Source organism: Schistocerca americana, chromosome X (assembly GCF_021461395.2).
Source record: "Schistocerca americana isolate TAMUIC-IGC-003095 chromosome X, iqSchAmer2.1, whole genome shotgun sequence".
Classification (NCBI taxonomy): Eukaryota; Metazoa; Arthropoda; class Insecta; order Orthoptera; family Acrididae; genus Schistocerca; species Schistocerca americana.
Window position 1 is genome coordinate 211,110,412 of NC_060130.1, and position 27,288 is coordinate 211,137,699.

Below are 27,288 nucleotides of genomic sequence, written 5' to 3' on the forward strand. Positions count from 1 at the left end.
GGATTCCAGTATAGGATTCAGTTTTAGTTTGTACGGACACGCCTAGTTACGAGTTAACAGGTGTAGAAACGTAGTTTGCTTGCTGATTTGAGCGAGCGAGCGACTGGAAGACTACCTTCGTGATGTACGCGCCGCGGCATGTCTTTATTGTAGGCCTCGCTCCCGGTCGTTATGGCTTTCTTTTTTCTTTTTTTTCTTGTTTTACCGGAGCCGCTACTATTCGGTCGAGTAGCTCCCCAGTTGGTATCATGAGGCTGAATGCACCCCAAGAAATGACAACAGCGCGTGCAGGGCCCAGATGGTTATCCATTCGAGAGCCGGCCACACCCGACAGCGCTTCGGTGATCTTACGGGAACCGGCGGATCCACCGCGGCTAGGCCGTTGCCCAAACATAATACACCGCGGAAAAATGTATCACTTTAAATTTGAAATTGACTCGAAGGTGCCTACAGCCTTGCTCTGTAGTGGTGCAAATGCGTGGCGCCTTGTGACGTCACCCTCGAGGTCGGCGACGCTTCAAACATTAGGGTGTCGAACACATGCGGACAAAAGAGCCACAACTCAGAAGTTCGTGTGTGGTGTAAGGTCGGTTAATGACGTCACATTGGTACCAAATTTCACCACAATTCTATGCGTGTCACACGATGGGAAGGTCAACACACCTCCTCCTACCCACATTTCACCCCTTCTTTTGACGCTTCTGCGATGAAGGTCAGAAACACGTCCCCAACGCTGAAATCACTCGGTTTTCTTATGGGCGACAGAGGAAAACGTTACGATACGAACACCACTCAGGAGGTGGCAAAAAGGGCATCAATGAAAACTTTCCTTGGGGCGGTAATTCACACACATTTCGCGGTCGAAAATGACGGTTCGCAGCAAATTTCTCTTCGTAGCAACAGTTCGACGTTCTCGACAACGTTTGGCAATGATAACATCCCCGGACGATCATAACCGGTTTCGGCCATACAATGACCATCTTCAGATTTGAAAATGGTCGTTGTATGACCGAAACCGGTTCTGACAGTGTCATAAGAATGTGGTTGCCTCTATAAATAAAAAAAAAAAAATTACAAAAGAATCAGTCAGTCACTCCATTGACAAAATGTCGTTTTTTCCAAAACCCCCGGATGATTTGGGCCTACAACACCACTGAAAGTGGTCTGAGAAAGCTTTTGACAATATTGACTGGAATACTCTCTTTAAAATTCTGAAGGTGTGCAGGGGTAAAATTCGGGGAGCGAAAGGCTATTTACAATTTGTACAGAAACCAGAAGGCAGTTATAATAGCCGAGGGGCATGAAAGAGAAGCAGTGGTTGGGAAGGGAGTGAGACAGGGTTGTAGCCTATCGCCGATGTTATTCAGTCTGTATATTGACCAATCAGTAAAGGAAACAAAAGACAAATTCGGAGTAGGAATTAAAATCCATGAAGAAATAAAAACTTTGCGGTTCGCCGATGACATTGTAATTCTGTCAGAGACAGCAAAGGACCTGGAAGAGCAGTTAAACGGAATGGACAGTGTCTTGAAAGGAGGATATAAGATGAACATCAACAAAAGCAAAACGAGGATACTGGAATGTAGTCGAATTAAGTCGGGTGATGCAGCGGGAATTAGATTAGGAAATGAGACGCTTAAAGTAGTAACTGAGTTTTGCTATTTGGGGTGTGGTGTCACCGCCAGACACCACACTTGCTAGGTGGTAGCTTTAAATCGGCCGCGGTCCATTAGTACATGTCGGACCCGCGTGTCGCCACTGTGTGATCGCAGACCGAGCGCCACCACAAGGCAGGTCTCGAGACACGGAATAGCACTCGCCCCAGTTGTAGGGACGACTTTGCTAGCGATTACATGGACGAAGCATTGCTCATTAGCCGAGCCAATAGTTAGAATAGCCTTCAGCTAAGTCAATGGCTACGACCTAGCAAGGCGCCATTAGTAACATTGCATGTATCTAAAGAGTCTCACTTGTATCGCCACAATCTCCAGATGTACCAAAAGGATGGATTAAAGTTAAGTATTCCAGAAGCTACGTACTTTTCTTTATAGCATTCATTACGTATCCTGTTTCAGACCTCACGCCATCCTGCTTTAGCTTAGCGCGTGCCTTTTGGCTTCCTCTCATTGTGTCTAGGCTGTCTTGTCTAGACACAACATGGGGAGCAAAATAACTGATGATGGTCTAAATAGAGAGGATGTAAAATGTAGATTGGCCATGGCAAGGAAAGCGTTTCTGAAGAAGAGAAATTTGTTAACATCGATCATAGATTTAAGTGTCAGGAAGTCGTTTCTGAAAGTATTTGTATGGTGTGTAGCCATGTATGGAAGTGAAACATGGACAATAAATAGTTTAGACAAGAAGAGAATAGAAGCTTTCGAAATGTGGTGCTACAGAAGAGTACTGAAGATTAGATGGGTAGAGCACATAACCAATGAGGAGGTACTGAATAGAATTGGGGAGAAGAGGAGTTTGTGGCACAACTTGACTAGAAGAAGGGATCGGTTGGTAGGGCATATATTGTGAGGCATCAAGGGATCACCAATTTAGTATTGGAGGGCAGCGTGGAGGGTAAAAATCGTAGAGGGAGACCAAGAGATGAATACACTAAACAGATTCAGAAGAATGTTGGTTACAGTAGGTTCTGGGAGATGAAGAAACTTGCACAGGATAGAGTAGCAGGGAGAGCTGCATCAATCCAGTCTCTGGACTGAAGACCACAACAACATCTTCGTGGGACTTACGAGCCACGTATGTTGACAGCAGTAGAATCGTTCTACAGTAAGCTTCAAATACTGGTTCTCTGAATTTTCTCAGTAATGTTCCTCGAAAAGAACGTCGCCTTCCCTCCACAGATTCCCATTTTAGTTCCCAAGGCATTTCCGTAAAACTTACATATTGTTCGAACGTACCGGTAAAAAATCTAGCAGCTCGGCTCTGAATTACTTCGACGTCTTCTTTTAATCCAACCTGATACGGACCCCAAACACTCGAGAAATATTCAAGAAAAGGTCGCACCAGCGACCGCTATGCAGACTCCTTTACAGCTGAACACCGAATACGACCATTCGCCTTCCCTACCGCAGTCCAGACATGCTCGTGCCATGTCATATGCAACATTACGCCCAGATATTTAACCGTCGTGTTTGTGTCAAGCAGGACACTACTAATGCTGTAGCCAATAGATTTGGATTTTTTTCCCTATACATCCACATTAACTTACATTTTTCTTCAGTTAGAGCTAGCTGTCATTCGTTACACCAATTAGAAATTTTGTCTACGTCATCTTATATCCCCATAGAGTCACTCAGCTTCGACACCTTACCGTACACCACGGCATCATCAGCAAACAACGGCAGATTGCTGCCCACCCTGTCTGCCAAATCATTTACGTTATAGAGAACGCCAGCGGCCCTATCACGCTTCTCTGGGGCACTCCTGACGAAACCCTTGTCTCTGATGAACACTCGCTGTCGAGCACAAAATACTGGGTTCTATTATTTAAGAACTCTTTGAGCGACTCACGTATCTGTGTACCTACTTCATATGCTCGTACCTTCGTTAACAGCCTGCAAGGGAGCATCATGTCAAATGCTTTCCGGAAATCTAGAAATGTGAAATCTGCCTATTGACCTTCATTCATAGTTCGCAGTATATCACATGAGAAACGGGCAGACTGAGTTTCGCATGAGTGATACTTTCTAAAACCACGCTGATTCTTAGACATAAGCTTCTCGGTCTCAAGAAAATTTATCATATTCGAACTGTGAATATGTTCAAGAATTCTGTAGCAAACCGAAGCTAGGGGTATTGTTCTGTAACATTGTGGGTCCGTTATTTTACTCTCCTTATATACGGGAATCACATGTGCTTTTTTCAGTTACTTGTGAGAGAGATTCGTGATAAATGAAAGCCAGTTAAGGGGTCAATGCCGTAGAGTACTCTTTGTAAAACCGAACTGGGATTCTATCAGGACTTGTTGATTTATTTGCTTTCAGATCTTTCAGTTGTTTATCTACACCAAGGACGCTTATTACTATGTTGTCCATATGGCAGTCTGTCGGATGTTCAAATGACGGTATGTCTGTGCGATTCTCCCGCGTGAACAATTTTTTGAGAGCGAAATTTAAAACATCGGCTTTCGTTTTGCTATCTCCAATTGCCACACGAGACTGATCAACAAGAGACTGTATGGAGGCCCTAGACCTGCTTAGCGATATTAAATAGGACAATGTGGCGTTTGGGGCATAACAATCTCCAAAATTCTCAGAGTCAGATCTGCGTACGGTTATGTAATCCCAATTATTTAGTGTTTTGCCATTACGTTATCTGCTGTGCAAAGTTCATTTCAGACATGGTGTTACCGTTTTATGTAACGTTGGTGTTTGCTATGTGATTTCTATTCATACTACACTATAATTTGTGACTTTTGTGACTTTAATCAACACTGTTAACTGAGTAGTACGTGGTAGTTCATAAAAAGAGAAAGAAGAGTATAATAATTACATCCATCATTTATATTAGTAATGTATTTTAATCAGTACAGAGAACGATGTTACCAAACTTCCCTCACAAACGTTGAAAGTGACTCACGTTTACGTTTACCGCATGTTATTTATGAACTGAGCCGAAGACGGTCGAATTCGAGTCCATTAGTCTGTATTGATCTTTAAAGTGTATGTCACTGTATTACACACGTCCATCTGCATCAATATAGTTGTTTATTTTACATGCTGAACAAGGTACACGTAAGTCATTCTTCAAACTATTAATGTGGCGGAAGAGTTTTCCATGTACTTCTGTACGAAAAACTAATTTTCATGTAATTATTAAAATTTGTATTACATATCGAGTTCCTAGGCAGGGAAGAGTCACAAACAGTGTGAAGAACTTATACATTATATCTCATAAGATTTTGTTTTGAGGGTGAAACACCTTATATTAGCCAAAGAACACATTCTTCTTCAACTAAACTGCTTAACTGTCATCCTTGGCATTGGTTGTGAAAGAGATAGGTGGAAACGTAAGGCAGGGACTGAAGGATATTCTGTTCTTCTGTCACATCGTCGTGTCCACACACACACACACACACACACACACACACACTCACACCACTCACACACACACATACACACACACACACACACACACACACACACACACACACACAGCCAAACTTAGATAAGCGCGAAAGCAGAAAGAGAAAGGAACAGGAAATCCGTTACCACACCCTTTCTCTGCTGCTTTAAATTATCACTCAGAAGACGCATAAATAGCTGGAAATCCCAAAATCGTAACGTACTGAAAATATTTTCGTTACCACCACCACCACCACCACATCTGCAGCTGAAGGAACACGTAGGTATGGTAATATTGGAAATACGATAGGTCTAAAAGAATCACTATATAATAGGTACAAATTTATGACATAATAGTTGTTTACGATCGATGAAAGTAGTTTATTGTAAGAAAATTTTGCAGATGCCGTTCAAATATACAGTAAATTAAAACATATTCGAAAACCGGTATTGCGCTCCACGAAGTATGCAAAATCATAACAAAGATGTAAAAAATCTACCCACACAATTATAAATATATATAATGTTCCTTTCAAAATCAAGCAAATCCCTATTGGGACTCAATCCACTTCATGTAGCAACGGACAAGATAATGTTTTTGCATTTGCATCTATAAGTGAGAGCAAGCTGACAGATTCTAAGCTTATAAGTGAAGGAGTTTGTTTATCTGGTAAAATATGCGCTTATTTTTGGAAGTAATCACTTTTTATTACAAACGCTTTACTCAGCGTCTTTCTATTGAGCAAATTCCATTCTTGAAAAATGAGTTTGGAAGGTTAGAAAAATATTCGTCTATGCAGGGTGCTACAAAAAGGTACGGCCAAACTTTCAGGAAACGTTCCTCACACACAAAGAAAGAAAATATGTTAAGTGGACATGTGTCTGGAAACGCTTACTTTCCATGTTAGGGCTCATTTTATTACTTCTCTTCAAATCACATTAATCATGGAATGGAAACACACAGCAACAGAACGTACCAGAGTGACTTCAAACACTTTGTTACAGGAAATGTTCAAAATGTCCTCCGTTAGCGAGGATACATGCATCCACCCTCCGTCGCATGGAATTCCTGATGCGCTGATGCAGCCCTGGAGAATGGCGTATTGTATCACAGCCATCCACAATACGAGCACGAAGAGTCTCTACATTTGGTACCGGGGTTGCGTAGATAAGAGCTTTCAAATGCCCCCATAAATGAAAGTCAAGAGGGTTGAGGTCAGGAGAGCGTGGAGGCCATGGAATTGGCCCGCCTCTACCAATCCATCGGTCACCGAATCTGTTGTTGAGAAGCCTACGAACACTTCGACTGAAATGTGCAGGAGCTCCATCGTGCATGAACCACATGTTGTGTCGTACTTGTAAAGGCACATGTTCCAGCAGCACAGGTAGAGTATGAAATCATGATGACGTGCTCCATTGAGCGTAGGTGGAAGAACATGGGGCCCAATCAAGAGATCACCAACAATGCCTGCCCAAACTGTAGAGCAATGAGTCGCATGTCAACACAAGCACCGAAGTCAACATTACTTTCCTTCAATTGTGGCAACTGGCGGTGAATCGAGGAAGTACAGTACATACTGACGAAACTAAAATGAGCTCTAACGTGGAAATTAAGCGTTTCCGGACACATGTCCACATAACATCTTTTCTTTATTTGTGTGTGAGGAATGTTGCCTGAAAGTTTGGCCGTACCTTTTTGTAACACCCTGTATAATGGGGTTGATAGGAAGTGCAAACTGGCAAAGTAAGAATGGCTAGAAGAGGAATGCAAGGCTGTAGAAACATGTATGACCATGGGAAAGACAGATGCAACGTATAGGACATTTAAATAGATCATTACAGAAATGAGAAACACTTGTGTGAATACTGAGAGCTCAGATGGCAAGCCAGCACAAAGCAAGGAAGGGGAGGCTGGAAAATGAAAGGAATACACAGAGGGTCTATAAAAGGGGAACAAACTTAAACGCGTCCCCTGGAGTAGGAGCCATTCCCTCAGAATTATTCAGGTCCTTGGGAGAGCGAACCATGGCAAAACTATACCATCTCGTATGTAAGGTATGTGATACAGACGTAATACACTCAGACTTCAAAAGATTGTAATAAATAATTTCTGTTCCAAAGAGAGATGGTATTGAAACATATAATATTACTGTACCATCAGTTTAATAACTCATAACTGGAGGTACTGACATGAATTATATACAGAAGAATGGAAAGACTGGTTAAAGCTGACCTCGGGGAAGATCAGTTTGGGTTCCGGAGAAATGTAGGAACACGAGAAGCCATGTTGACCCTACGACTTGGATTTGGACACAGGGTAACCCACGTTCATAGCACTTGTAGAGTTACAGAAAGATTTTGACAATGTTGACTGGAATACACTTGTAGACATTTTTAAGGTTGAAGGGGTAAAATACAAATAATGAAATGTTATCTACAACTTGTATACGAAATAGACTGCACTTACAAGAATCAAAGGGCATCGCAGGAAAGTAGTAGTTGAAAAGAAAACGAGACAGGATTGTAGCCTGTCAGTCAATCTATACATTCAACAAGCGGTGAAGGAAACCTAGGAGAAATTTGGTTAGGGATTTAAATTTCAGGGAGAATAAATAAAAACTTTGTGATTACATGCAACAACGGACAGGACTTCTGGCCAAAACGATACAAGTACCCGTGGTCGGTACAAAATATGATTCTTCTAGCAGATATTATATTATTGATTTTGAGATTAAGTCTGTGTGCAACTGAAAATATGTTATGTAGGGTTTTCTGTCTACGTTCCTGCACACATACGCAACCACAAAACCATTAACTCAATATTACGAGAACATGAGAATCCATTAGTCATCATCATTGACGATAAGACAAATCACTTTAATATTAAAAATTCACCTGATGAAAGATCAGTTAGTTTCGAATATTGTACAGTGACATGTAATCGATGGTTGTCGCCCCAAAAAATGTATTTTGCCACATTTTCTTCTACGACGTCTTGACCAAGGCATTAATTGCATAGAAGTTGTACTGTTGTCAGCAACCAGTCACATGTGCTGGATGAAATGGTTCAAATGGCTCTGAGCCCTATGGGACTTAACTGCTGTGGTCATCAGTCCCCTGGAACTTAGAACTACTTAAACTTAACTAACCTAAGGACATCACACACATCCATGCCCTAGGCAGGATTCGAAACTGCGACCGTAGCGGTAGCGCGGTTCCAGACTGTAGCGCCTAGAACCGCTCGGCCACTTCGGCCGGCTGTGCTGGATGAACTTTAGGTGTTTTAACCATGAGTGTTTGAACTTTTCGTGAAGGTTTACAGTAACTGTTAATGTTCTATACTACAGCGCACACTGTGAATGCAGAACAGTGTCGATTAATCTCTCAATTTTAAGTTTCATAAAAAAGAAATAAACACAGCTGAGAATGCTTTGCTGTGTAACAATCAAAATTAGGCTAACTTTGCTTGTATAACATAGTTTTTATTGTTATTCACAGTCAGAATAGCCCTAGTTAGCCTATATAAAAATCATACATCATAATGTTGCGTATCAATAGGTTAAACATCCGCAACCGAAGTGAGCACCATACGTAGAAACGTCCACAAAGAACATACAACATCGCAAGATGAACAGAAAATTCTGGAAACTCGTCACCTTGAAAGAAAGAAATTTTTCAACACTTTTCACTGGTAGCTGCAATTCCAGTATGACCTAAAGTTCGCTCTGCTCACGTAATTCCTTATTCTCCAAAGGATAAAATATTATTTCATTGAATTGTTTCCACTAGTCTTCATTGTAGTAATAACGTGCTGAATGAAACAAGCAACAGCGTCGTATCTGGTATTCCTGTAGGGTGCTGCATATTTTATGCGCAAGTACTGCATTACAATTTATGAGAATGTGTACACTTACCGCAGCCGCTGTGACAGGAACCTGCTGGAAGGCAAGCGTCTGCATGAGCCGGCAAAATGACGTCTCTTTGTCCGGTAGCTAACCGATGGCACAGCTCAGCTCCTTCGTGCGGTTGCCAACATCTTGACTGCCGATCTGGCATTTGTAATAGCAGGGGTGTCGCAGAGAGTGAAACACATTTGGACAGCGCGGGGCACTTTTAGGGTTCACTTTCTGGTTCAACCTTCGCCAGCGAGAATTCGTAGAACTCCAGCTGCGTGTTAAAGCAATTTGGTAACTAATGGGTTACTTCAATTTTTTTCATCTTTTGTGGGAGATTAAATTCTAAATGAGGAGTTTTCACTGTGTTTAGAAAAAAAAGCTTTCTGCATTGCACTAGGGCTGTGTTAAAAGTTGTCCATTAGGCAGCGAAATCTTTTTGTGATAAGACCTACATTTTCTTTTTGAAGTAATCGTATTTTGCAGCAATGTTCTCTCATGAAACTTTCTGGCAGATTAAAACTGTGTGCCGGACTGAGACTCGAACTCGGGACCTTTGCCTTTCGCGGAAAAGTATTCTACCATCTTTTTTTTACCATTTTTAAAATCTCATTTTGTTCCCTTTTGTTCGTTGCATCTGCTCGGGGCGGACGTCGTAAGAGATCCGTTTAAGTTCGTTGTTGATCGAATAACTCAGTTTTGTTATTACAGAGGGCAACTAACCCTCTGACCGAACACGCTGAGCTACCGTGCCGGCGTAAATGATGATGTTTAGGACAACACAACACCCAGTCCGTGAGCGAAGATCTAATGTGATCGGGAATCGAACCCGGGTCCTTATGACTGACATTCGCCATCTGAGCTACCCAAGCACGACTCACGCCCTGTCCTCACAGCCCTACTTTTGCTAGTACCTCGTCTCCTACCTTCCAAAATTTACATCCTCATTCTGGAAATGTGCTCTCATGTTCAGAAAAAAAAAACTGGACAAACAGAACACCTTGAGTGACTAGAGATAGAATATTCTTATTCACAGGACACGTGCATTACTACGTTCTGCAAAAATGATTAGCATTTCAGCACGTGCCCTGTTGCCAACTAGGCGCAGGGTCCGCCATGGGCCCTGATCACTGGTTCCACGCGTGATGGCATCGACGCGTATAAGACGCGAATGGCGTCCTGTGATGTAGCCATCCGTACTGCATTCACCTGGTTCCCAAGTCCATCTGTGGTGGTCGGCATTGGGTCACAACGCTGCACCCGTCGTTTCTCCATATCCCACACATTTTCGATCGGCGACAAGTCTAGTGATCTGGCGGGCCAGGGCAAAAGGCTGACATCCTGTGACACCAAGAAGACACGTGTACGTGCCGCAACATGTGGTCGTGCACTGTTTTGCTGAAAAATGACGTCTCGGGTGGTGTCACAAAGGGCATGGCTACCGGCCGCAGGATGTTAAAAAAAAAGTTCAAATGTGTGTGAAGTCTTATGGGGCTTAACTGCTAAGGCCATCAGTCCCTAAGCTTACACACTACTTAACCCAAATTACCCTAAGGACAAACACACACACCCATGCCCGAGGGAGGACTCGAACATCCGCCGGGACCAGCCGCACAGTCCATGACTGCAGCACCTGAGACCGCTCGGCTAGTCCCGCGCGGCCGCCGCAGGATGTCATTCACGTATGTCACACTGTTCACAGCACCATGGACACGCACCAACTGTGATTTGTGATTGTACCCAATAGTACCCCACACCACAAGGCCCGTTGCAGACTTAAGCGGATGGTCCGCGCTCCCCGTTCCGCGCGCGGTTGATAGTCACGTATTCGAATGGGGCACCACACAGTTCGCGGACGGTCCGCACGCGGCGGAGCCGTCCGCGCAGCCCTTGCGCGCCGCGGACCGTCCGCGTCACTTGAATACACAGAAACAAGTTGGTGCGAGCACAGTCCTGCGGATACCGCGCGCGCAGTAGAAGCAGAGTACCTCATTTCAGCCGTAGCATTCGACTAGTGTGGTAAATATGGGTGTGATTTAAGAAGTTTCCAGAATGTCTTGTGAAATCGATACAGACATGTTAATCGCCGAAGTTGAAGGAAGGCCTCACATATGGGATCCATCGCATGGGGACAAGAACCGTGAATTGCGATTGACGGCGTGGCTAGACGCCAGTGCAGACATAATACTCGGCTTTGAAGGTCTGAACGAGGCAGATCAGAAAAAGTGTGGTAAGTAGACGCATATTTTCCTTGTGTTTTTATTGTAGTTCTATACAAAATACAATGATTTACAATTATAGAATTATAGACATTCACAAGTTCAGTTTACGCACAATACAAACATTGATTATGTAGAAAAACTGTACACAAGCGCAAATGTCTGTCATTGAGATAAGTGGCCTGTGTTCAGTGAATTTTTGACTCCTGCCAGGGCACAGCTCCTCTACCGACAAAATATTCCGCAAATTTATCTCGTACAGTATTACCCGATTTACTGACAGGTGTAGTTTCTGCCACATCTTCGAAGCCTGTAACATACAGGGTATCTTCAAAGTTGTATCCGTCTCTTACTCGAACAAAATTATGCAAAATGCAGCACGTTTTAACAATAGATACTCGTACTGCTAGCTCAAGATTGACATTCAGGGGCCGGTGAAAAATCCTCCACTTGTGGCTTAATATTCCGAAAGTGCATTCAATAAACCTTCGGGCTCGGGTAAGTCGGTAATTGAAAATCTTCTTTTTGTGAGTCATGTTTTTTCGCGCATACGGCCTTAACACATGTTGTGTTAATGCGAAGCCTTCGTCTGCCACAAGAACATATGACACTGGAGAGTCGTGTGGCTTTGGTGGGGGTAACGCTAATGTTCCTTTTTCCATTTTCCTCCAAAAGACGCTGTTTTTAAAAATATTTGAATCACAGTTCCTTCCGTATCCTCCGACATCAATGAACGTGAAACAATAGTTAGTGTCACCGATGGCCATAAGAATAATGGAGAAACAATTCTTGTAACTGAAGAAAAATGATCCACTTTTGATAGGTTTTACTAGACGAATATGTTTTCCGTCCAGGGCTCCGATGCAATGAGGAAAATTGGCGACATTTTGGTAACCATGGCTAATTTCGTTCCATTTGTCTGTTGAGGGCTCAGGCATGCATTGTTCTCTTAACGTAGTCCAAATAGTGGCGCTCACCTGCCTTGTAATCTGTCGAATTGTTGATGCACCCATTAAATAAGAGTAATGCAGATCTGTAAATGTGTTTCCGCTTCTAAGATACCTGTAACGTGTAAAGCATAAATTTGATACTTACGTACATTCACAGAGGAAAATAGAATTAATTCTAGGTATTTCGTCGGCTACGCTGACATAAAACCTTAGATGTATTGCTTCTTAAAATAATATATGTACGCGTCCTCAGTAATAAAAGACTTATCGACCTTGTTATTTCAGTTGACAAGGTCCAGACGAGATGGAAAACTGCACGGGATGCCTATTTTAAAAGCCTCACTAGAATAAAGCAAACGAGGTCCGGATCAGCAGCAACTAAGAGACCAAAATACATCTACCATGAGCAGTTACACTTTCTTGACCGTCTCCGAGTTGCACCAACAGAGAGTAACTTTGGCTCAGTATCGGTCGTGCAAGATAATCTGTATAACAACAATGCACTCGCAGAAAACAGTCGAGACGAACCCTCTGAAGAACAAACCAATGATGTCCGACTGAATGTCAACACCGAAAAACAATCCTTCAAGAGGAAGAGGCCTATCAAGAAGACAACATTTGAAGATAATTTACTTACATTATTAGAAGATGGTAAGGAAAAAGAGGAAGACGACGACCGAGCATTCTTTGTTTCGCTGTTGCCCTCTGTGAAGACATTAAATGTTGATCAGATGCTATTATTTCGTACTCAGGTACTTCAACTGCTTATGTCGATTAAGCAAACAAATCAGGCTAATTTAAACATACACCCCCCAGCTGCCATCAGCTCTTTCCACTATCCACCGACCTCTTTTACCTATGCCCCGCCTTCAATATCCGAACAGCATCCTAACCAATCAATGCAGTACCGCGAAGATCCGTCCGTACAGACAAAAAAATGGTTCAAATGGCTCTGAGCACTATGGGACTTAACAACTGTGGTCATCAGTCCCCTAGAACTTAGAACTACTGAAACCTAACTAACCTAAGGACATCACCCACATCCATGCCCGAGGCAGGATTCGAACCTGCGACCGTAGCGTACAGACACAAGTTGCGACTCCCCATCCCTCTCCAGCCCAATCATCGTCATCATCATCTTGGGAGATGTTATAAAAATTATTGGAATTCAGTAGTAATACACTACAAATGTAAAATTGTCTATTGCCAAACGAATGTAATACACAGCTGTAGCAAAGCTTTGAATGATTAAATATATTATTAAAGTAATCGTCATCCGTATACATATTCATATTCTTACTTTGTTACTGCTACTCGTTCTGTCGGAGTAATAGGTATCCTTTTGAGATTTGCAAGTGTCAGGTTGTCTTGTATTTTGCCGACAAGCTCGTCAAAGCAACGAATAGACATACGAAAATATGTATTAAATTTGTCTTCGTCTTTGCGCAATTCGGAATACAATGTGACGAACGCTCCTTTCGTACATCTTTGTTCCACCATAGGACGCACCCAAAACCGTCTCTCGCGCGTGGAATTTCTCTTTTTGTATATCATATAGGCCGAAATGACTTTTACTTGCAGCGAGCTCATATCTATACATCCGATCAAGCAGAACGATGTGTTACTCCACGGATGAGATCCAGCACAGTGCAGGGAAGACCGCGCTCACTCGACTGCACAGAACCGCTCGACTGTGTGAACCATCACGCGGGTCCGCCAACCGCGCGCGGACCATCCGCGAAGTGTGCAACGGGCCTAAGGACTAGAATTGGCACTGTATGTCTTGGCACGAATGCAGTCACTGTGATGTCGCTCCTCTGTCTGTGGCGCAGCAAAATGCGGCCATCATTTTCAAACAAAAAGAACCAGGATTCGTCCCCAAACACTGTCTGATGCCATTCCCGTCCACAGTGAGGCCGTTTGATATACCATTGTCGCATAGCGTGTTTCTGCACATTCGTCAAACGTAGGCAGAGAAATGGACGATGCGCACGTAACCCATACCATAAAAAACGGCAACGGACTGTAGCCCCTGATAGTGTACGTTGTGTTACACCGTTCCACTGCTGCGCCAGAACCGAGGAGGACGCAGATCTGTCCTGCAATTCCATTCGGATGAGGTGTCGATGTTCTCGTGTGGTAGTCTGGTTGGTGCGACATGACCCATCTCGTCGTTTTCCACGGTTTTCCGTGAACCATTCTGCACACACTCGTTGCAATGCTGAAACACTTCGTCCCACACGAGCACCGATTTCCCGAATGGATGGTTCAAATGGCTCTGAGCACTATGGGACTTAACATCTGAGGTCATCAGTCCCCTAGAACTTAGAACTACTTAAACCTAACCAACCTAAGGACATCACACACATCCATGGCCGAGGCAGGATTCGAGCCTGCGACTGTAACGGTCGCACGGTTCCAGGCTGAAGCGCCTAGAACCGCTCGGCCACACCAGCCGGCCCGGATGGATGCATCACATTCTCTCATGCCAATAGTGCCTCCTCTTTCAAACTCACTGATTTGACGGTACGGTTCGCGCATACGTCTGTGACGCTTCCTGCACGTCTGCTAAATCCATTACCTTCGGTTTGTAGCGACAACCAGAGCAGCAGGCACATTTTACCAGTGGGGGGCAATGCGCCGCGATATTGCCATTGAACCCGCGGCCCAACATGGTTCAAATGCTAATCATGTCTGCAAAACATACTAATGTACGTGTCCTATGAACATAAATGTTCTGCCTCTAGTCGTTCAAGGTCTTCTGTTTTTTCTGCACGTGAGTGTAAATTGTCCAATATTTTCTGCGTAGAAGATTCCGTACCTAGAAGATCCTTTATGTTCATCTCAAAACGATTTTCCAGGTACTCTATTTTTTAGATATGGGGGAAATTTGAAGTCTGTCAGTATGAAAAATAGGTTGGAAATTCCAGCTACTTATACTGAAAAACTCCTTCGGTTTACCCTTTACCAAAGCATCCATGTGCCCAGGTGCATTATTCTGATGAAAGATAATTCCTTTATTTATCAGATCAGGCCACGTCTTACGCATTTTTACAATAATGGGACAGATGATTCGTACAGAATTCACTAGCTATTTCATCGCTTGTGAAGTAATTATTAAGAAGAATTCCAGATTGCATCCCACATAACATTGTTCATAGCTTTTTCGGCAAATGAATGGACTTCACTTCGTAAACTGTCATACAATTTGGATTAAAGAATCCAAAACAAAAAAATTTGTAAATGAAAATCACAATATTGAGTATGTATTAATTCATTTAGTTTACCAGTTTTTGGCTCACAAGGCTATCATCCGTCTTCAACTGACTGTCATCGTCACAGAAGTTACAATATTTGTAATAAACATAGATAAAAGATGTTACTCATCTAGACTGAGGCACAGACAGACACTAAATCTCGTATTTGATAGTGCAGTGGTATGCACTTAAAAAGGTAAAAAGTTGAACTAATTTATAAAAGGACCAAACCAGGAAAAACGTTAACATCAAACTCGAAAAACAGTGCCTATAAAATAATTTAAATTAAGAATCACAATAAAATACAATTATTACTTGAGAGGAATACTAAGGAATAACTTTAAGAGGTATTGCATATGGAAAATGACACAGAAACAGAGTAAAAGATAGAGCTGACAAGAGTAACAACTAAATATATGGAGTTCATAGGCCATAAGAACAAATGAAGGAATAGAGGAAAATAAAGGGACTGAAAGGTGCAGATCGTGTGGGAAGCATTGCCAAACTGTGAGGAGCGGAAATACACTACTGGCCATTAAAATTGCTACACCAAGAAGAAATGCAGATGTTAAACGAGTATTCGTTGGACAAATGTATTATACTAGAACTGACATGTGATTACATTTTCACGCAATTGGGATGCATAGATCCTGAGAAATCAGTACACAGAACAACCACGTCTGTCCGCAATAACGGCCTTCATACGCCTGGGCATTGAGTCAAACAGAGCTTGGATGGCGTGTACAGGTACAGCTGCCCATGCAGCTTCAACACGATACCACAGTTCACCAAGAGTAGTGACTGGCGTATTGTGACGAGCCAGTTTCTCGGCCACCATTGACCAGACGTTTTCAATTGGTGAGAGATCTGGAGAATGTGCTGGCCAGGACAGCAGTCGAACATTTTCTGTATCCAGAAAGGCCCGTACAGGACCTGCAACATGCGGTCATGCATTATCCTGCTGAAATGTAGGGTTTCGCAGCGATCGAATGAAGGGTAGAGCCACGGGTCATAACACAGCTGAAATGTAACGTCCACTGTTCAAAGTGCCGTTAATACGAACAACAGGTGACCGAGACGTGTAACCAATGCCACCCCATACCATCACGCCAGGTGATACGACAGTATGGCGATGACGAATACACGCTTCCAATGTGCATTCCCCGCGATGTCGCCAAACACGGATGCGACCATCACGATGCTGTGAACAGAACCTGGATTCATCCGAAAAAAATGACGTTTTGCCATTCGTGCACCCAGGTTCGTCTTTGATTACACCATCGCAGGCGCTGCTGCCTGTGATGCAGCGTCAAGGGTAACCGCAGCCGTCGTCTCCGAGCTGATAGTCCATGCTGCTGCAAACGTCGTCGAACTGTTCGTGCACATGGTTGTTGTCTTGCAAACGTCCCCAACTGTTTACTCAGGGATCGAGACGTGGCTGCACGATCCGTTACAGCCATGCGGATAAGATGCCTGTCATCTCGAGCGCTAGTGATACGAAGCCGTTGGGATCCAGCACGGTGTTCCGTATTATCTTCCTGAACCCACCGATTCCATATTCTGCTAACAGTCATTGGATATCGACCAACGCGAGCAGCATTGTCGCGACACGATAAACCGTAATCGCGATAAGCTACAATCCGACCTTTATCAAAATCGGAAACGTGATGGTACGCATTTCTCCTCCTTACACGAGGCATCACAACAACGTTTGACCAGGCAACGCCGGTCAACTGCTGTTTGTGTATGAGAAATCTGTTGGAAACGTTCCTCATGTCAGCACGTTGTAGGTGTCGCCACCTGCGTCGGTGTGAATGCTCTGAAAAGCTAATCATTTCCATATCACAGCATCTTCTTCCTGTCGGTTAAATTTCGCGTCTGTAGCACGTCATCTTCGTGGTGTAGGAATTTTAATGGTCAGTAGTGTATTTATCTGTGTTTGGTCATTTATTAATCCGCACTGATAGCCGGAATTTGTTGATTTCCAGGACTCTCAATAGGTTGAGTTTTTCGCATTTGTTTGATAAGCTGAAGGCTTGGAACTGTGGGTGGTACCTGTGGCCACCACTCAGTACATGCTCAGAAAATGTGTTACGGTATGATATTTCATTTTATCCAAGTGAATGATACATACGATTGTCATTTCCAGCAGAATGACCTCCACCGTGTCAAGTGGCACGGATTTTTAAATGCGAAACCAAACTTGGGTTTTTCGCACATGACGGCAAGAAAGCCATGGATCAAGACCTTCAGGTGGATGAAATATTCCTTGACTTTTAAAAAGCATTTGATTCAGTACCGGTACCACGTCAATGATTATCAACAAAAATACGGTTATATTGGGTATGAAATGAAACGTGCCACTGGACTGAAGATTTCAGTGTAGGAAGGATGTAGCATGTTATCTTGGATGGAGCTAATCGACAGAAGTATCACTAATTTCAAGTGTGCCACAAGGAAGTGTATTGGGGCCTTGGCAAAAAACGTTGATAGTGGTCTCAGACTTTTTGCTGATGATATAGTTATCTGTAATGAAGCACTAATCGAAAAAAATGCACAAATATTCGGCCAGAATTTATAAAATAAGATTTTAAAGTGGTGCAAAAATTGATAACTCGTTCTAAATCTCCCGAAACGTAAAACTGTGCGATTCGAAAAACGCAGGATCGTAGTGCCGTGCGACTACAACAACAATGGGTTTAACAGTTTATAGGAATGTGAAATGGAGTGATCACACGCTCGCAGTCGTAGGTAAGGCAGACTTCATCCATATCATACAGTACTAACAGGGGTCGCTGATCGTACCCCAACGAATGGCGGCACTAACGGTCACGGGTTTGCTTGAGCTACGGGAGAGCGTTACGGGCATTTTTAAAAACATGAATTGACAGATGTCTGAAGAATGAGTTCAACTATCCATTGAATGTTTACCTACAAGACTTCGAGGAACAGTATTTCGTGAATAATCTACAAATACACTGCCGGAAAAAAATATTAGTCACGGAAAGACGACGTCGATATTGATTCGATGACAATATATGCCACGTGGAGGATAGTAGATGTTCTGAGAATGGTTTCAATGTCATCTGCCAACAGATAGTGCAGCGGCATAGCTACCAGAGCCCCATCTGTGTCTATCCTTTAATAAGGAATGCTCATAGCCTAAAGGCTCAATGTGGTGGAAGCGTGTGAAGCAAGCAGGCAAGCGTGCCACGGAGGCACTTGTGCTACCCACATCCAGCTGAGAGAGTTTGAAACGGATCAAATTGTGGCCTTCCGAGTGGTGGGGTGGTCCTTTCAGGGAATTGCCACGCTAGTTGGATATACTGCGTCAACTGTACAACAATGCTCGTATCAGTGGTCACGTGAACATTCTCACACACACACAAGTTTTTCCATGTTTTTTTCGAGCTCTTGTATGTAGACGTAAATATACCCCTGTCTTCTTAAATCTCTTCGGCGTAAGAAGGGAACGTTTCAAACGATCGCGGACCCAGCCACATATAGCCAAGGTTGTTTCGAGTACGCTGTAGAAGTTCAGCCGGGAAATTCTTGCGCATTATCCATGCAGTCCTGACTTTTCCCAATGCGATTTTCATATTTTTGGAGTCTTAAAGAAAGACATTCGTTGCCGTCAATTTGCTTCGGATGAAGCTGTCCGCACCTGGGTGACTCACGTTTCCGTAGGCAACGGGAAACGTATTTCCATGAAGTCATTGGTCATCTTGTCTCATAGTGGGATACATATATTAACAGTTACTTCGAATACTTTTAAAAGAATAAACAGTTTACTTACTTTTTCCATCTGTCTCTTCTTCTTTTGACTGTCTTTTATACATTATGTACATAGTGCTACTTGTAGTACTTGGACATGATCAAACAGACCTAAAACTAAGAACACGTAGGGCCGTCTGTTGGCTTTATTAAGGAAATGTGAATAAAGTAGAGGAGATTAGACGACGCAGAATAGACAACGAATTAAATAAGAGCACGTATAATGAATGACAGAAGATTTGGGACTAAACTAAAACTAAACGCCGCGCGAACAGGTCATGAAGGTCCAACTACCAACACAATGAAAACATCGTAGTAGAGTTCATCGGCTTCTTCTGCGTCTCGAAGAACGGAGGAGGATGAAGTAATTAACACAAACAAGTAGCTCAATTCAGTTCGTAAGGAACATGGACCTTATTCCACATTCCTATGCAGATCTGAACAGAAACACGAAAACATGTATCACTGCATGGCTATTGGCGTTCCTGAACAAGCAATATACGAGTGCAGGAAACAGGACAATCGTGACAAATTGAATAGAACAGCTGTAGTACTGAGAGTGTACATATTATTAAAGAGGTATTTTTTACAAAAAAAAATTGATAAATATTCTTTCTCCGATTTGGACGAATACCAAGATCTCAAAGCAAAGAGGCGATACGCGGTGCAACGTGTGTGTGACCAGCAGCACACACATTAGGTTTAATACAAAATCCAGCTCTAGATGTAACAGTTATATTTGTTCATGTTTTCTCCCTTCTCTCTTTAAGTCAAGGAAACGATAAGAATAGTGTAATTCACATACGGGTAGTCAAAGCATGCAGTTACAGTAGCGATTGTTGCAGGTAGATATTTAAATTACGTTTTATTTAAGCTAAAAAGCAATGCGTACACGTTGTGTTGAGAGAATTCATTGTGAAATGCGACGTTCACTAGTCTTTAGACAGCAGGTTTACAAAAATAAATAAGTGAATAGTAAAATAATACAGTGGTTAAAATAAATGTTGCATAATGCTTTATTGTCTGTACAGGACAAAATAGGAAACAAAACTGATAACTGATTTTGTTTTGGCAGGTACAGTCATATGAAAACAAAAATAAATAAATAAACACATTTCCGCTTCATAAACGCAAAAAAAACAAAACAGAATCCACTGCAAAACTACAGTTTCTTCGCACCGTCATCTTACATAAGACATTGTTTATGAACCAACTGGCCCTCCTCGTAATTGAGGACACTTCTGAATGCGGTTAATCATACACTTTACCAAATAGTGCAGATAAGCCTGTGGGATATTGTCTCATTCTTCCACAGTGGCCTCTGTGATACCCTGTGAGGTAAGTGGTGGAACAGGATGATTGCAAACCGTTTGTTTTAACGTGGTCCATGCATTATCAATATAGTTGAGTTCTGGAGAATATGGAAGCCATTCCATCCGACTGATTTTATGCTCCGCTAGTAAGGTGTTCACAAGACTGTGACGACTGGGGCGTACGTTGTTGTCCATCAGCGTGTATTCCGCTCCAATATGTTCACCAGATTGAACCACAATGCGTACAAAGATGTTGTCCCGATAGTTCACACCAGTAATCCTCCAGCACGAAGGGAGCTCCATAAACGGGGACTTGCAAGGCGAGCTAGAATTCAAAAACAGCTCTGATGCATATGCCTGCAACAGGAAAACATGGTGCCAAAGTCATAAAACCTGGCCTGTGGAGCAATGGAAGAAATTCATTTGGTCAGACGATTCTTGTTACACACTGTTTCAGCAATCTGGCCGAGTTTACGTCGCAACAGTGAAACAAGGTGGGAGTTACGTAATGATTTGGGCACCCATATCGAGGTATTCCATGGGTCCTATGGTTACTCTGCAAGGTCAAACTGCTGCCAAGGATTGTGTGACCATTTTTGTTGACCTGTTCCATCCCATGGTACAGGTTTTGTTCCCGAATGGTGACACTGTACCCCAAGATGACAGGGCTCCTGTTCACACAGCTAGCATTTTCCAGGGCTGGTTTTGTGAGCATCTGCTCTACCACCACAGTCACCAGTTCTCAATGTTATTGAGCCTTTGTTGTCCACTTTGGAGAGAAGGGTACGGGACCGCCATCCACCTACATCATCTTTGTCTGAACTTGCCGCTATTTCGCGAGACAAATGGTATAAGATACACTACTGGCCATTAAAATTGCTACACCAATAAGAAATGCAGATGATAAACGGGTATTCATTGGACAAATATATTATACTAGAACTGACATGTGATTACATTTGCCGGCCGCGGTGGCCGAGCGGTCTAGGCGCTCAGACCGGAACCGCGCGACTGCTACTGTCGCAGGTTCGAACCCTGCCTCGGGCATGTATGTGTGCGATGTCTTTAGGTTAGTTAGGTTCAAAATGCTTCAAATGGCTCTGAGCACTACGGGACTTAACATCTTAGGTCATCAGTCCCCTAGAACTTAGAACTACTTAAACCTAACTAACCTAAGGACATCACACACATCCATGCCCGATGCAGGATTCGAACCTGCGACCGTAGCAGTCCCGCGGTTCCGGACTGCAGCGCCTAGAACCGCACGGCCACCGCGGCCGGCGGTTAGTTAGGTTTAAGTAGTTATCAGTTCTAGGGGACTGATGACCACAGATGTCCCATAGTGCTCAGAGCCTTTTCTTTATTGTGATTACATTTCCACGCAATTTGGGTGCATAGATCCTCAGAAATCAGCACCCAGAAAAACCACTTCTGGCCGCAATAACGGCCTTGATACGCCTGGGCATTGAGTGAAACAGAGCATGGATGGCGTGTACGGGTACAGCTGCCCATGCAGCTTCCACACGATACCACAGTTCATCAAGAGTAGTGACTGGCGTATTGTGACGAGCCAGTTTCTCGGCCACCATTGACCAGACGTTTTCAATTATTGAGAGATCTGGAGAATGTGCTGGCCATAGCAGCAGTCGAACATTTTTTGTATCCAGAAAGGCCCGTACAGGATCTGCATCATGCGGTCGTGCATTATCCTGCTGAAATGTAGGGTTTCGCAGCGATCGAATGAAGGGTAGAGCCACGGCTCGTAACACATCTGAAATGTAACGTCCACTGTTCAAAGTGCCGTCAATGCGAACAAGAGGTGACCGAGACGTGTAACCAGTGGCACCCCATACCATCACGCCAGGTGATACGACAGTATGGCGATGACGAATACATGCTTCCAATGTGCGTTCGCCGCGATGTCGCCAATCACCATCATGATGCTGTAAACAGAACCTGGGTTCATCCGAAAAAATGACGTTTTGCCATTCGTGCACCCAGGTTCGTCGTTGAGTATACCATCACAGACGCTCCTGTTTGTGATGCAGCGTCAAGGGTAACCACAGCCATGATCTCCTAGCTGATAGTCCATGTTGCTGCAAACGTCGTCGAACTGTTCGTGTAGACGGTTATTGTGTTGCAAACGTCCCCATCTGGTGACTCAGGGATCGAGACGTGCCTGCACGATTCGTTACAGCCATGCGGATAAGATGCCTATCATCTCGACTGCTAGCGATACGAGGCCGTTGGGATCCAGCACGGAGTTCCGTATTATCCTCCTGAACCTACCGATTCAATATTTTGCTAACAGTCATTGGATCTCGACCAACGCGATCAGCAATGTCGCGATACGATAAACCGCAATCGCGATTGGCTACAATCCGACCATTATCAAAGTCTGAAACGTGATGGTACGCTTCTCTCCTCCTTACACGAGGCATAACATTAACGTTTCACCAGGCAACGCCGGTCAACTGCTGTTTCTGTATGAGAAATCTGTTGGAAACTTTCCTCATGTCAGCACGTTGTAGGTGTTGCCGCCGGCGCCAACCTCGTATGAATGCTCTGAAAAGCTAATCATATCACAGCATCTTCTTCCTGTCGGTTAAATTTCGCGGCTGTAGCACATCACCTTCGTGGTGTAGCAATTTTAATGGCCAGTACTGTACATCTGAAAACCATGTAGGATCTGTATTTGTCAATTCCGAGGTGACTGGAACCTGTTTTGAATGCCAACGGTTTTCCTACATCATATGAGGCACGTTAATGTGTTGTGTTTTGCTATTTTCATATTTTTGCCTACATACCACTGTGAAATGCACGGTAGAACGTACGTAGCATGGTACCTTACATTAAGGTTTTTTTCCTGTTCCAGTCACGTATAGAGAGCGGGTAGAATGACTACATAAATGACTCCAAGCTTTCTGTGGTTAGTCCAGTATAGTCTTCACGATTTATAAGGGAGTGATACGTCAGGGTATGAAGCATTTCCCTAGATCCTTCACTTAATAATGACTTTTGTGGGATAACTGGCCTCTGTCTTCAAGCGTCAGCCAATTCAGGATTTTAGACGTTTTCGTGACAGTTTCCCTAGAACCAAACGTCCTAAGACAATTCGTGCCACCCTTCTTTGTATAAGTCAACGTATCCCTGCAGTTCTGTCTAGTACTTCTTCTACACGCGTCAGTGATGTTCTACGTTGGGATGCATAGGTGATTTATAAATAGTCACCTGTGTAGACTGACTGCATTTTCCCAGTGCCCTGCCAGTGCACAAAAGTCTGTCACCTGTCTTACCTACGGACTGAGCCTATGTGATAACTCAATTTGATAAACCAAAAAAAAGTTACATATGGATTTTTGTATGAATCTAGAGGTTTCAGTTGTGACTTATTGATGTTGTGGTAACAGAATGCCAAGAGGGCAATTCAGTCCTGCTATTCCCTGATATAAATCTCTCTCTCTCACACACACATACACAACCTTCCACACATACACATAATATATGGAGAATGTCGCTTCTAAAACCAGAACATTAGAACATTTCTTAGTTTCTCCTTCCTTGAGCAGCCGAGTCAGTGAAGGTGGTAATTCTGTCATATTATGTAACGAGATCGTTAATAGCGTCCATTTTGTGTAGTGAGTCCTACTGTCAGCAACACTCTTTGGTTAATATGTCACTATACTAACCCCATTGTCACTATTAAGTAAGAAAGGATGTAAAGAAAAGAAATTGATAGATAATTACTGTATCGTTAGCAACCCTGACTTCCTTTCCCATCCTTTCCTAATCCGATGAGACCGATGACCTCGCTGTTTGGTTTCAAAAATGGTTCAAATGGCTCTGAGCACTATGAGACTTAACATCGGAGGTCATCAGTCCCCTAGAACTTAGAACTACTTGAACCTAACTAACCTAAGGATATCACACACATGCATGCCCGAGGCAGGATTCGAACCTGCGACAGTAGTGTTTGGTTTCCCTCCCCCCAAAACAGCCCAACCCTTTCCCCATAATGTTCCAGTACTGGACCTTGTGCCTCCCAAAATACCGTAAGCATAAGTTTTCCTGCGGACGGTTGGGCCTCGAACTTTTTCTTGCACGGCGAATTTGGATGTTTCCATTCCATACTTTGCCGCTTACTCTCCGGCTCGTAACGATGGATCCATGTTTCGTCACCAGTAATGATCCTGTCTAATAAGTTATCCCCCTCGTTACCATAGCGACCCAAATGTTTTTTGCAGATGTCCAAGCGCGTTTGTTTACGCATCCTACAGTACTTAAATGACTTCATGACACATACGTCAAGAAAAAATACAAGGAATGTGTATTTGACTGATCAATGTGTGCTAACGAAGTGACTGCATTTCGGCCGCCCGGAGTAGCCGAGCGGTTAAAGGCGCTACAGTCTGGAACCGCACGACCGCTACGGTCGCAGGTTCGAATCCTGCCTCGGGCATGGATGTGTGTGATGTGCTTAGGTTAGTTAGGTTTAAGTAGTTCTAAGTTCTAGGGGACTTATGACCACAGCAGTTGAGTCCCATAGTGCTCAGAGCCATTTGAACCATTTGACTGCATTTCACGCCAATTCCGGAAATACTCGGGATATATCAATGGCCGTTTCCACCAGGCACATCGAGGCAAGTTTTGGGAATCTAAGTTAATCAACTACCTGTACGGTAGGGAAATAGTAACAAATTCTACCCTCTGCACATCAAGAGAATCCATACATACTGGGAGATTTTTCCACCGCGTACAAACTCCAGGGACTGATCGATGAGAGGATGCGTAACAAACAATTGTAATGAACTTATATACGGAAATGCATGGTTTCCATACTAGAGACCATTTATTCAATTATACGCGGTCTAATACGCGCTGTACAATGCAGCCACACTTACAGTATGTGTTGAAAATGGTTTCCATGTGCCTCAAGGCATGCGTGTACGTGTTGTAGCATGTTTTATGTCTCACACGTTCACATTGGCCAGGTTGCATCCGAATAGTGTTGAAGGCAGCTGCAGTGTCTCCACATTTGGAATGGGATCTGCGTATACGATACTTCTGATATGGCCCCGTAACCAGAATACGCACGGATTGAGATCCGGTGAACGAGCAGGCCGTGCAACTGGATCCACGCGTCCAATCCATTAACTATGGAAGACACGACTGAACGCGTCCGGACGTTAACGGCGGAGCAGGATGGAGCACCATCGTATAGCAGCCACACAACCCTTCGAATCATCAATGGCACTTCTTTCAGCAGAGAAGGCAAAGTCACCCGCAAGAAACGCCGATAGTTCCATTCTTTTAGTCGACGTGGAAGGAAGTCTGGTAACAATTGCCACACGGTCGTCTGGGCTACCCTGTACTGGCGGGCCAACTGCGTGGTACTAACACGGCGATCGCCATCCACAGTTTTAATCACATTTTCCTTCAAGTCTGGTGTCCGAACATTTCGGGTACGTCCTTCATGATTTTCTGCTTCCTGAAACGACGTTGTCTCAGAGAAACGGCGAAACACTGTTGCAGACAATGCTGTGGTAGTTGTCGGCAGGGATAGGTCTCATAAAACGTTGCTGCCCGCCGCCCGTTGTCATTTGTCTTCCCGTAAGTAAAGACCATTTCGGCACGCTCTCAATTCGAATATGGAACCATTGTGTACAACTCTGTATCACATCCACTACAAGGTGAGTCAGCATGAGAAGGGAATCGGATACAACATTACCAATTACTATGGCAGGAGAGCGTACTAGATCATAACGTATAAGAAACAGTACCATCCTCTAGGAAGAAACAATGCATACTATAACTATGGCTGCATGGTACAGCGCGTATTAGAGTGCAGATTGTGTTAACAAAATACGATTGAATAATCGTCTCTAGCATGGAAACCATGTATTTCCAGACATAATTTCATTAAACAATTTTTTGTTCCGTATCCTCTCATCGATCAATCCCTAGAAATGGTACACGGTGGAAAAAGTCACCCTGTGTATGTGACTTGTGCGTACACGGACGAAGACACGGTTGGGAAGCTCATCGTAAACCCCTGGATCGATTTCAACCAAACTTGGTACACACACTACTTGCATTGTATTGTATGGAACTGGGGATCTAGAAACGACGGAGAAGCTTCGTCCCCGCCGTAGCCCGCAGTTGAACTCAAACCCACAACAGGCTGTAGCAGTCCACTCACCCCACCGCCGCCACACACCGAACCCAGGGTTACACACACACTACTTACCGCCTGAAAGGAAATATTGTGGGTGTAAGAATCAGCAACCTCCTATTGGGATAGGGGTGATAGATAACGTGGAGAGAGAACGTTGTAGCAGGTGGAAAGACAGAGAGGCGGGTGGAGGAGATGGACACAGAGAGGCAAGGGTGGGGGAGGAGAGGAGGAGACTGGAGAGCAGCTCACGGGGTACTTTTAAATCCTGATGATGATGATGATGGGTCCCAAACTTCTTTACAGAGCGTAGGGGATCGACGCGGAAGACCCGCGCCGCCTTACTAGGCAAGGTCCTAGTGGAGGTGGTTTGCCATTGCCTTCCTCCGACCGTAATGGGGATGAATGATGATGATGAAGACGACACAACAACACCCAGTCATCTCGAGACAAGTGAAAATCCCTGACCCCGCCGGGAATCGAACCCGGGACCCCGTGCTCGGGAAGCGAGAACGCTACCGCGAGACCACGAGCTGCGGACACTACTAGCTTTTAATCCATAAAACGGTCTAATAAACTACAAGCTGGATGACACTACCTCTTCATCTGAACAGAACATATTTACTTACTTC